The sequence below is a fragment of the Malania oleifera genome, chromosome 9 (genome assembly GCF_029873635.1).
Source record: "Malania oleifera isolate guangnan ecotype guangnan chromosome 9, ASM2987363v1, whole genome shotgun sequence".
Lineage (NCBI taxonomy): Eukaryota > Viridiplantae > Streptophyta > Magnoliopsida > Santalales > Ximeniaceae > Malania > Malania oleifera.
In genome coordinates this window covers 32,777,019-32,790,451 of record NC_080425.1, presented here as the reverse complement: position 1 = coordinate 32,790,451, position 13,433 = coordinate 32,777,019, and positions in this window count along the sequence as shown.

Genomic DNA, 13,433 nt, shown 5'->3' with positions numbered 1-13,433 from the left:
TAAAGTATTAATGTTTTTATGTGTTTTAAGAATCTCTTCAATTTTTCTAGTGATTTGATCATTTTGAGATTCAAAGCTAAAATTAATATCAGATATTGAGAGAGGCTTGAATATTGGTTCTTGTTTTTTACATTTAGTTTCTCTTTTTTCAAAGACACTATTATTTTTAATTTCTAACTATCCTTCTAAAAGATTTTCAATTCTTGTAGATTGATTTGCAATAGATTGAAACATTTGATTTATATAATTATTTTGACTTATTAATTGATCAAGATCATTATTTACTTTTTTAACTTCTTTATAAGGTGAGGCTATTACTTCTGTTCCTTTGTAATCAATTTTGAAAGAATCTGTTGGCATATGTGTTGATGATACATAGTTATTGTCTAATAACTTCCAATTCTTTTTATTATTATGAATAACATTAACATTTTGTCTACCTTTTAAATATTTAAAAAATAGAATATCCTTTTGAACCTTTTGCATTTCTTCTAACCATTCAGCTTTTATTTTTTCCCTTTCTTCTTTATTATATTTTGCAAAGAATTTATTTTGATTCTTTTGATTAAGTTTGTTTTTGTAATCTTCTCTAAGAACTTGCATATTTGGTTCATAAACTTTATTTATGACTAATAAATTTTTTCTTTGACCTTCTTCTTCAAGGGCTTTTCTTTATTCTTCATCAAGTGCTTGTGACAAAGTTGGTGAAGTTGAATCTTCTGAATTTTCTTGATAATATCCTTGAGGAACTTCTGGTTCAAAGTTAATTCGTTTAAGCTTATAATTACAATATTTGTTTGGTTCGGTATAAACACTTGAAATACTTTTTCTAATTCTTGCATAACACTTCTTTATTTTTCTAATTCTTGCAAATCTTAAATTCCTAATCAGGACCACCCTCACGCTCTCCTAGCAAACGGGTTGACCATCGGATTTCCACTGGCTGACCAACTCTTAGGGGAATTAAAACATGCAATTTCTATAAAATTAAAGATGATAATGAATAGTTATGGCTCTGATACCAAAACTAGCAAGATCGTTATTATTAGTTATGAAACAACCAGAAAATGAAAACATCGAGCAAGATCAAACAATTTCTGATGTAGAGGATCAACCAATAGGTTGCAACTGCAGAGCATACTTATGGAAATAATGCTTATGAAAATAAAAATCATTCACAAAATATTCAAACTTTATATTGAAAACTTAAATTTTATTGACCAAATTTTGCATGACAAGGACGAAATATAAGAGAGGAGAGAGAGAGAGAGTTGAGTGGAGCTCAAGGCTTAGGATTTCCTTAGAGGAAATTAAACCCTCAACTTGGTGTGTTTTTACAATAGAAATGAATGCATATTTATAGACTTAAGGCTCGGACTTCAAACCATTTGGAATCCGAGATGAATTAATGTTGGTGCTCTTTGGGCCCTATCGACCAAAAAATTAAACTTTGGATCCATTACAAGACAGACGAGCCGACACAACTGGACTCCTATTTTAATAATTAAAGGTAACAACACATGGACGACTGCATTTGTGTGGGAACCCACCACCTTCAATTATTTTACAGACTCTGGACTATTTAATAATTTAAAATTGCAACCCTAGCCCCAAATGGTGGACAGGTGTTAAATCACTACCTACTTTTGATCATGATAAAGATGTATTGACAGAAGCTTTTGTCCTCTTTTGATGATGGCCAACAGCGAGCTGATGAGTCACCGTCTTTTGTTGAAAAGTAATTGCAACAAATCATTTCGTCTTTGATTTATTCATTGCAGCTTCCTCTTGATCTTCCTTTTGAATGACTCGTACCAACTGTCGATATCTGAACCAAGAAGATTCAGATCAACGGTTTGATGTGAATCATGATTTTCGGATGAATCAAAGTTGTCTGATTCAAGTTGCGCAATCATTTTGATCAATTTTGACTTCATGCTTCTAGACTTGGATTTCCAAAACTGGTTGAAATAGTGTCATCTTCTTCAAAAACCTTTTTTATTTTATTTGGATTTAAGCTATGAACTTGATAGTGGTGTTGAAGTATCTTAACCAGAGGACTGGGCAAGCCAAGCACAAACTTTGTCCTCCGGCATAGTGAATTTTTCCCACCATCTGATTTTGTAGATTTTTCGAACAATTTTTGAAAAACATATTGTGCTTTCTTCAAGAGGAACTATAATATAGTCCCAGTAAAAAATCCAGGTAATCATGAAGTATGAACAAAACAGTAGGAGGCTTGAAGAATCGTCTAACGAGTCTTGAAGCTGATTAAAATTCTTTTGAAACAACTCAAAATCATTTTTGAATTAATTCTGGAAAAATGATTTTATTAGGACCAAAAAACTTGAACCATGAAATAAACCATTTGGGAAACTTTTTCAAAATCTTTTGATCGAGATGAAAGAACCATGAATGGCTAAAATTTCGAACAAACATAGTGTTGAACCAAGCATTGATATAGTCTTTGTAATCATAGGTTTGAGGAAAAAAAATTCCTTTAAACCTTTTGGAGATTCATGGGTGCTGACCCTACTCGAAAGGAGTAATGAACTTTAAAATTTTGATTTTTGAAAAATTTATTTTTGAAACATCTTGAAGATCATAGTTATGATCAATAAAAATTGAATTTGTTTCAATTAAAATCATTTCATAAAATCTTCTATCTTTCAGAGTATCAGGAGTTTCAAAATGACAACTTTTGATAACATCAAAAGGAGAAGATAAATCTCATTCAGGTTCAATGGGAAACAGATCTTCGACAATATCTTTATTAATGTAAACTTTTGAAGCCTTTTTAGGAGATGAAGAACTCTGTTGTTGTCCTTTCATAATTTCTTTGAAAGAGGGAGCTTGAGAGGTTGAAGGTCTTATGAGAGGTGAATATCTGTTTTGAACAGGAATTTCTTTTGAGTAATAGTCACTAGCCTGTTGACAACTAGGCATTTTTTCCCTGTAAAAAGTCTTTTGTAAGAAAATCTGGAATTGAATTTGAAGTCTCTTTTATAAATTCAATTTGAAAATAAAAAACAGATAATATAGCTTGCCATCTTACAAAAATTTGTTTTGAAACAAGATTTTTTACATCTTTTTCTAAAATATTTTTTGCACTTTTACAATCAACTCTTAGTAAAAATTCTTTATTAAATAAATCATCTTGAAATTTTTGAATGCATAAAACTATTGATAAATCTCTTTTTTAACTGTTGAATAATTAATTTGAGAACCAAACCAGGCTTCTGAATGAAACATAACTAAAGTTTCTTTTAATCCTATCATTTGTTTAAGAATACCTCCAAATCTTGCATCAAAGACATCTGTTTCAACTACCATGAAAACCTTTGGGTCTGGAAGGCTAAGGCAAGGTAGACTTTTGACTCAAGTTTTGACTTTAATTACTGTTTGAGTATGCTCATCGGACCAAGCTGATGGGTTCTTCTTTAACTTATTGAATAATGACTTAAGAATTATTCTTAAGTTTGGAATAAAATCTGCAACATAATTAAAACAACCCAAAAATCTTTGTAATTGATTTTTGTCTTTGATTTCATTTGGAATTTATCTGCAAATTCTATTGATCTTTGTATTGGAGTAATTGTATTTTGATAAATATTATGTCTTAAAAATCTAACATTAACTTGAAATAATTTTATCTTTGGTTGAGAGACCACAATACCGTTTTTTTCTTATTACTTCAAAGAAAATGTTAAGATGTTTGAAATGTTGTTCAATTGATTCAGAGTATACAAGAACATCATCTATGTATACAATTGTAAATTTTGTATAAGGATTAAAATTTTCATTCATAAAAGTAAGAATAGAGTAAATAATTTTGTAATAAGAAAACAAACTAACTAGCAGTGTATAAGTGCAAAGCGAAAGTTATTTTGTAGGCAAAAGAAAGTATTGTTATTTTTTAAAAATATGACAAAGCGTTTCTAGAAAAACAAAATTTAAGGAAAGTTAGATAGAATTATATCTAAATTTTATGTTAAATCATAAGAATATAATCCATTTAATTAAAATAAAAAATGAATAATAATAATGTAAATTTTGAAAATTAAATTTAAAAATAAAATTATAGACGTAGAAGTACTCCCAAATAATTTATTGGAAATTCAAGAAAATCCTATGGTCATTTAGTAAATAAAAATGAAATAATTATTAATATTTTAGGTAGAAAATTATAATTTAAAAATTGTAATAAATTTAATAATATTTTCATCGAAAGAAGTCAAATATTAAGATTTTTCATAAAATAAAAAATAATAAAAATATTATCTATTAAGTATTTTTTTTATTTACACTGATAATATAAATATTATGTAAAGCCCCCAAAAATAATATGCATGGAAGTGTAAAAAATAATAATAATAAAATAAAATAAATAATAATTAAATTGAATAAATAAATTAAATTTAAATTAAAAAAAAACTAATTGGAATAAAGATATAAATAAATATATATATATAAAATTAATGTTATTATATTATATACTTATGTGTGTGTGTGTATATATACATAAGTATATAATATATTAATGTTTGATAGTTAAAGTTTTATCATCTCTTAAGCTTAAAGAAGCTTCAGGAGAAATTGGATTTGAAATGGTGAAGTTGTCTCTCATCTCTCTCTGCATCTCCTTCAATGTCTTTTCAGCTCCGTATCTCTCTTCGTTCTTTCTCCCACTTCCTTCAATTTCTTGACTGATTTTCGCCCGATCGAAAATTAGAAAATATCGCTGAACTCCATTCTCCACCACCGTCATTTTCTACTGGAGCGGATTTGCCATAGGAGCGGCATAGGCATATCTCCTCGGGTAAGCTCAATTCTCACTTTTACCTCAATTTCTCGTAAATCTTAAACCCAATTGACGATCGAACACTACCACAAGAATTTATGGATGATTCTCTATAAGTCTAGCAAAGCGGATTTCTCGTGGGGTCGTCGTAGCTATAACCCCAAAATTAGGCTAAGGGGATTATTAAGGGGTTGGAAATATTAAATATTGTACTTCTTGAGGTTGAATTAGGGTCATTGAATTTAGGGTTCGGGCAAGCGCGACGGGTGTAATTTTGGGACCCTGTGGGCATAGTTCAGGAAAACCAAGGTAATTTGATTATTTTGGAGTTTGAAAATTTATTAAAATTATTGGGAGCCTAGGAAATGTTTTATGAAAATTATGTTGGAATTCTGTTGAATGTTCAAGGAAAATGAAAATTGTAGGCTTTGTGTTGGAAATGTCACGTGCTTGGGATTGAACTGTGTGGGTATCTTAGTAAGCTAGGTAAAGGAATAAATTAAGTCAGTATTTTTCATGGAAATATTTACTATTTTACAACATTTTATTCCAGGAAATTATATATAACATATAATTATATTTAAAAAATTTACTGTTATTAACAGGAGATTGTTTTAATACATTTAATCAGGGAAAATGATTTTAGTGCAGATTTTATGTGTAGAACATGATTTACTTTTGTGTGGCATGGGTATAGAAATTTATGATTTTATGTAATGACAAAATGCTATGCTTTCAGAATAAGCATGCTATCACTGTTTCAAAAAATTATTAAAAATAATACAGAAATATGTTTAAAGTATATTATAATGTAACGGCGTAGGAGCCATAATTTATGACATGACGGTGCAAGGGCTGTAATTTATATGATACGACGCAAGAGTCGTACTAAAATGGCGCAAGGGCCATAATTTATATGATATGACATGATATGTTGGCGCAAGGGTTGTGATGTATGATATGCTATTTTCATGAAATTATTATTATTATGTCAGATATTATGATGAAACAATTATGTTCAACATATGAAACATAGTATATGATATCAGAACCCGGATGACTTAGTTTAGTTCAGTTTTTAGGAGCACGGTACCATAACTATATATATTCAGATTATGATAGTGCAACCACAGGATCAGAGTGTGGTAAGGTGGTAGTCGATGTGGCTTCAGTATAGTTTGGAGATGTTCCCCTGGCAGTCCGAACCAGGTGGGTCAGGCCCATACTACTTACAGATCAGAGTTTTTGATCTAGTATGGTCGGCCAACCATTGTTAGGTCTCACCTTCAGGCCGCACAACCCAGTCATGTGGGGGTAATACATGACACCAACTAACCATCTATCATGGGATTTATTTCACATATTATACAGTTGTATAAGATGATTTACACGTACAGAGATATAACATGATATTTATATTACTTTTAAATATGTTTACTCAGTAAATTATCAGACAGTTTTCACAAATACGATTTATATATAGTACATGCTTATGACACATGAAAATACCCATGTTGCCACACGCTGATATTAGTTTATTTCCTTTACTGAGAGGTGTCTCACCCCAACTCTAAAACATTTTAGGGAATCTAGGTAGAGGAGCGGATAGAGCTCCGCAGCGTTAGTGGTCACCCGATCTACCCTGTCAGAAGGGTAAATAGCTATGCTAGGGTCAGATGGGTTTTTGGGTAGTGACCCTAGGGAACTTTATGATCATTTTGGGATGCATGTATATTTATATGATGGGCTAGTAAAACTCTGATATTGTATTTGTACGATTGGTTTGTTATGTATATGATGTATGTTTTTCGCTGCTAGGATGTCAGTGATATATGACAAGTTTATTCCCTAGTACTCATAGGTTTGGGTGGATTATGTTTATGGTTATCATGATTATTGGCATGCTATTATGTAAAAAAAAATATATAGTAAATTAGGCAGGTCGTTACAGTTTGGTATCAGAACTTAGGTTGCTAGGTTCTTTAAACTTTAGAGTGCTGCGGAAACAATACCAGAGTTTTGGTCAAAGGGTTTAAGGTATGGTTTTACAGTCTAGAGGCAGGACTTCCATGGTGGTTTCTATGTCTTTCCTTGGGTGACGATTTCGGGAAAGCCATGGTAAACTATTGCCGGGTTGTGTTTCTAAAGTGTAGGACTTAACCTTGAATAAAGATAAGAATGACAATATAGTGGGGTTTTGGTTAGATATGTAGATTATAAGGACAGGGTCCCTAAGTCATGTTCATGTTTTTTTTCAGAATGGACCCAGGAAATAGTGGTACGAATGTTGGGGGTGATGGAGCTGGATCCTCAGGTAGGGGTGAGCAAACGGTCGATTCGGACAAATTTGGTTAATTAACCAAAAATTTCGATTGATAAATTATGTTAACCGACTCGACCAAACAAGGAGAGCTACCTGAATCAACCCGATCGAATTCCTTTTCAGGTAATTCGGTTAACCGAATCTAATCGAAATAATTAAAATTAATTATTAAAAAATAGAATATAAGTACTTGAGTCACTTTCCCAAAATCTAGTTGCTCTCACATCATAAATCTCGATGGCTCTTCCACCATGGATGACGACGAGGATCTCCTACGTTGCCGCGTTCGAAGGCTCCATCTCTCGCAACTGTAGCCTGTAGGTTGTTTCCATGCTAGGGCGGGGAGCCAAGGGTGTGGTGCTCCTAGTGCGAGACCTAGGGTGCGACGCTATCGCCAACGAGTTCTTCACTCTCAAGGTAATCTCCAAGGCTCTGATCACGGACAACAGCAATAGTGAGGGAAGCCGATGCAAGCGAGTCCTAGAGGCTATGGTGTAGAGGAGAGGACACGAACAGTTGGGCACAAAGGAGATGAGAGGATCCTAGCCCTAGCAGCAGCTGACCTCTGCCTATTCCTAACATATAATTCTTAATTCGTGTAATTCGGTTAATCGAATTAATTTTTTTCATAACCAACCTGATAATCGATTACTCGAAATTTAATGAACCCATAACTGAACTGATTGACCCCTATTTCTTAACCGAATCAAACCGACCAAAATTGGTCGGTTAATTTGGTTAATTCGAGTTTCCCCGAATTATGCTCACCCCTACCCTCAGGTGCAGGCGGAGGTGATCCAAACGCCGTACTATGCAGCGTGGCTTAGTAAATTATAGTCGAGATCGCTAGGAGCTCTAGGGAGCAGGGAGGCCCATCTGTAGGCTCTAGGAATACGATTAAGAAATTTACTAAGATGAATCTTCCAAAATTTTCAAGAGGAGTGGATCTTGCAGTCTTCGAGAACTAGATGCAGGAGATTGAGAAAGTCTTGGCGGTGCTGTAGTGTACGGAGGAGCAGCGAGTTCTATTTGCTACTTATAAACTGACAGGAGAGGCAAAGCGCTGGTGAACTACTTTGAAACTCTTGGAACAGCAAAGGATGATGCCGATAGCTATGACATGGGACCGATTTAGAGAATTATTCTTTGATAGATACTTTCTAGCTACTATCAAAGAAGTTAAAGTGGAGGAGTTCTTGAATCTGAAGTAGGGACAACAGTCGGTCCAACAGTATGCAACGAGGTTCATAGAATTATCTCGTTTTGCCCCATTTATTATGCTTGATAAAGCAAGGAAGGCGAGACAATTTGAAAGAGGGTTGAGGCGTGAGATCTACAGATAGGTTATGGTATTGAAAATATAGGATTTTTCTGAGGTGGTAGATAGAGCCACTTTGGCTGAGGCTAGTGAGCGGTTAGGTGCTGAGGAATAGGGACAGAAGAAGAGATTTGTGCCTTCAGGTTTTTAGCAAGGGTGCAGGTAGGGTCAGTGGAGGAGAGGAAATAATGGTAGGGGACAGAGACAAGAGGCTGGGGGTCGTGGGGTTCAGGCGGTGCAGACTTACCCTGTTTGTCAGACTTGTAGAAAGAGACACTTGGGAGAGTGTCGAGTGGGGAGTGTTGTCTGCTATCGCTGCGGTGGTTCAGGGCATATGGCACGCGATTGTCCTAAACCACCTAGTACTGCTTCTGATCCCAGGCAATTCAGGGGAGGTTACCTGGTGCCCCGTGGAGGCCAGCAGAGGAATGTGGCTTCAGCAAGGGTCTTCGCTCTGACTCCAGGAGATGTCGAGACCGTAAGCGACGTTGTGACAGGTACCTTTACTATTTTATCATATCAATTTTTATTGTTTTATTTGATTTGGGTGCTACTCATTCTTTTGTGTCTGCAAATTATATTAAATTGTCTGGAGATGAGACTCAGTCATTAGATGTAGAATTGTTAGTAGCCACACCGTCAGGGTCAATGGTGAAGTGTCGTAGAGTGCTCAGGGATTATTCAGTAGAAATTTAGGGGAGAGTACTACCAACTGACTTGATTGTGTTAGATATACATGGATTCGGTGTAATATTGGGTATGGATTGACTGGCAGCTAATTATGCTAATATTGATTGTCATCTGGAAGAGGTAATTTTCAAATCACCAAGTAAGCAAGAATTCAGATTTGTGAGGTCACGGGTGTGTTCTCCACCTCAGTTAGTGTCAGCCGTGCAAGCGAGATGGCTACTCCTAGATGGATGTCAGGGGTATTCGGCCTATGTGAAGGAAGTATCAGAAGGGGAAATTAAAGGTATTCCGGTAGTGAGGGATTTTCCTAGTGTATTCCCTGAGAATTTGTTGGGACTACCTCCTGATCATGAGGTAGAGTTTGTTAAGAAACTAAGTGGGCAACAATTGGACTCTTATGTTTTGTAGAAATTTTTTTTTATTCCCTGAGAAATGAGGTTATCACCATAACTTGGGAACAAACATGAGAATAAGATGTCATGGGCATCATAGAGCTAAGTATCTCGAAGGATCCTGTGAACCAAATAACACCTAACCGAGTCATCTTTAGCAACTTACTTAGAAGGAAAATCATAATGATATTCGGACCTTTAACAATTTGCTATCTAGAAGGAAAACCATACATGCTAGGACTGGGAGCCTTACCTTTTCACTTTATCTTGTGCGAATCCTACTTGGCAATGGGACATTAATTTAACCGCTTAAGCATCGATTCAGTTGGGATTTGAGTTGTATACAACTTAATGTGAAATATTTTGTGGTTGTCTACAATTGATTGTGGCTTTTGAAACCAACTTTAGAATCTAATCTTTATACCATTAAGAACTCTCTAGTACAAATGAATATCACAATTTCCTTCCTAGTCCATTTCACACAATAACTATGCTGCCAGACAGTGTCCAATCACTGATCATAGCTGATTAACAACTTCATTATTATTGTATTCTGTACCAAAAACCAAGACACATGTTTATTGCATATTTGTCCAGTAATTGGAGTAAGATCATAGTTGACTTGAAGTCAGTATATTTTCCAACTATATTGCAATTCATGTTTTTCATTGAGGATATTTTCCAACTACGTTTTGATACTCAATGTTGGCCAACATAGGTTGGAAGTTGAATCTTAAAAGCTGTCTGAAGCAAGGGAAAAAATTTTGATTTGATAATTGTGAATTTTTTTATTTTATTTTTTAATGTTTTGGCAGTCTACGAAACAAATGATAATGCGTGTTATTGGTGACATTTAATTGGAAAATCATTATCTAAAGGTTTAACAAATAGCCTGCGAAGAATTTTATCAGATCATTGTTCTATATTGATGGATGGAGAAGGTAACAGCCAATGTGAGGGCCTTTTTTGGTTTGATAATATAATGATTGGAAGAAGTAGTTTCCAAGATCTTACGAGAGAATTATGGGGATTATCTCAATGGTAGGGTAATCCTAGTTGTACACTTGCGAATAAGTTAAAGGAGAGTAACAAGTCTGAAAGATGTAAGTTCTTGTCTGATTTGAACATAGTAAAGAAAGTCATTCCAAAAATGTTATTTGATCTTGATCAAAAGTAAGTAGAGATTAAGCAATGAGAGGGAACAAACAATTTGTAGAAGGAATAGAAAATCTGGTTTGAATACTAAAATTTTGGACATGAAGCAGTTGACGCTGATATGAAGCAAAGGGGGTTGTCCTTGGGATTGTTTTATATTCTGAACCAATGACCAGCCCTATAGAACCACTAGTTAGTTGAACTAGTTGGACTGGTGAATTAAACTAGTGGTCGGGTTGGTGATATTAAGGTTATATATATAGAATGATGAAACTGATGATGATGATGTGATGATTGTTAATATCAAAAGCCAAACAAGTATTAAAAAAAAAATAATATAATATAACATAATAATAATAATAATGATGGAAGATTTGATTAATTCATAAATATTAAGGAAGAGAGAAGGGGGTTTGATTCAATTTAGAATTAATTTAAGGTAAAAGAGTTAAAAATTGACTAAATGTATAAAATTTGATCAATTTAGAATTTGATTATATTTCTATATATAGTTGTCAAATAACAATTTGGGATGATGTGAATCAAAGGGAGCTAACACAAAGGAACAATAGGCTATGTCAGTGTTAGATTTTGGGGGATTGAAAATGTGAATTAAAGTTGTTGAATGTTGGTTCTGTAGCAAGAGGTATTAGAGCACGATATCAATTTAACCCATCTGTTAGTATTAGCTATCAATTTTGATAGGATTGGTTATAAGTTTTAACTCAAACTTGTAAGGTTGACGATGGATCTTATTTGAGGTTGTAGTCAACAAATTTCGAGGACGAAATTTTTATAAGGAGGGGAGAATGTAACGCCCCAGATAATATGCATGGAAGTGTAAAAAATAATAATAATAAAATAAAATAAATAATAATTTAATTGAATAAATAAATAAATTAATTTAATTAAATTAACATTTAAAAAAACTAATTAGAATAAAGATATATATATATATATATATATATATATATATATATACACACACATAAGTATATAGTATAATAATGTTTGATAGTTAAAGTTTTATCATCTCCTCCTGAAGCTTAAAGAAACTTCAGGAGAAATTGGATTTGAAATGTTGAAGCCATCCCTTATCTCTCTCTGCTTCTCCTTCAGCGTCTCTCCAGCTCCGTCTCTTTCTTCGTTCTCTCTCCCACTTCCTTCAATTTTTCGACTGATTTTTGCTCGATCGAAAATCAGAAAATACCGTAAAACTTCATTCTTCGCCACCATCATTTCTACTAGAGCGGATTTGTCATAGGAGCGGCGTAGGCATATCTCCTGGGGTAAACTTAATTCTTACTTTTACCTAAATTTCTCATAAATCTTAAGCCCAATTGACGATTGGACACCACCATGAGAATCTAGGGATGATCCTCTGCAAGTCTAGTGAAGCAGATTTCTCGTGGGGTCGTCATAGGTATAACCCCAAAATTAGGATAAGGGGGTTATTAAGGGGCTAATTATTATTTAATTATTGTAGATTTGGAAATGTTAAATATTGGGCAATCTAAGGTTGAATTAGGGTCATTGAATTCAGGGCCTGGGTAAGCGTCACGGGTGTAATTTTGGGACCCTACGGGCATAGTTTAGGAAAACCAAGGTAATTTGATTTTTTTGGAGTTTAACAATTTATTTAGGTTATTAGGAGCCTATGAAATGTTTTATGGAAATTATGTTGGAATTTGGTTGAATGTTCAGGGGAAATGGAAATTGTAGGTTTTTTGTTGGAAATGCCATGGGCTCAGGATTGAACTGTGTGGGCATCTTAGTAAGTCAGGTAAGGGAATAAATTAAGTCAGTATTTTTCATGGAAATATTTACTATTTTACAGCATTTTATTCCAAGAAATTATGTATAGCATATAATTATGTTTGGGAAATTTACTGTTAACAGGAGATTGTTTTAATACATTTAATCAAGGAAAATGATTTCAGTGTAGATTTTATGAGTGGAACATGATTTACTTTTGTGTGGCATGGGTATAGAATTTTATGATTTTATGTAATGACAAAATATTATGTTTTTAGAATAAGCATGCTATTAGTGTTTTAGGAAATTGTTAAAAACAATACAGAAGTATGTTTAAAGTATATTATAATGCAACGACGCAAGGGCTATAATTTATGATATATTGACGCAAGGGTCGTAATTTATATGATACGACGCAAGGGCCGTAATTTATATGAAATGGCGCAAGGGCTATAATTTATATGATACGATGTGCCGGTGCAAGGACCGTGATGTATGATATGCTATTTTCATGAAATTATTATTATGTCAGATATTATGATGAAACAGTTATGTTCAGCATATGAAACATAGTATATGATATCAGAACCTGGATGACTTAGTTTAGTTCAGTTTTCAGGAGCACGGTACCGTAGCTATATATATTCAGATTATGATAGTGCAACCACACGATCAAAGTGTGGTAAGGTGGTAGTTGATGTGGCTTCAATGTAGTTTGGAGATGTTCCCTTGGAAGTCCGGACCAGGTGGGGTAGCCCCATCGTACTTACAGATCAAAGTTTTTTATCTAACATGGTCGACTAGCCATTGCTAGGTCCCGCTTTCGGGCCGCACAACCCAGTTATGTGGGGGTAATACATGACACCAACTAACTATCCATCCTGGGATTTATTTCATGTATTATACAGTTGTATAAGATGATTTACACGTACAAAGATATAGCATGACATGTATGTTACTTTTAAATATGTTTACTCAGTAAATTATCAGATAGTTTTC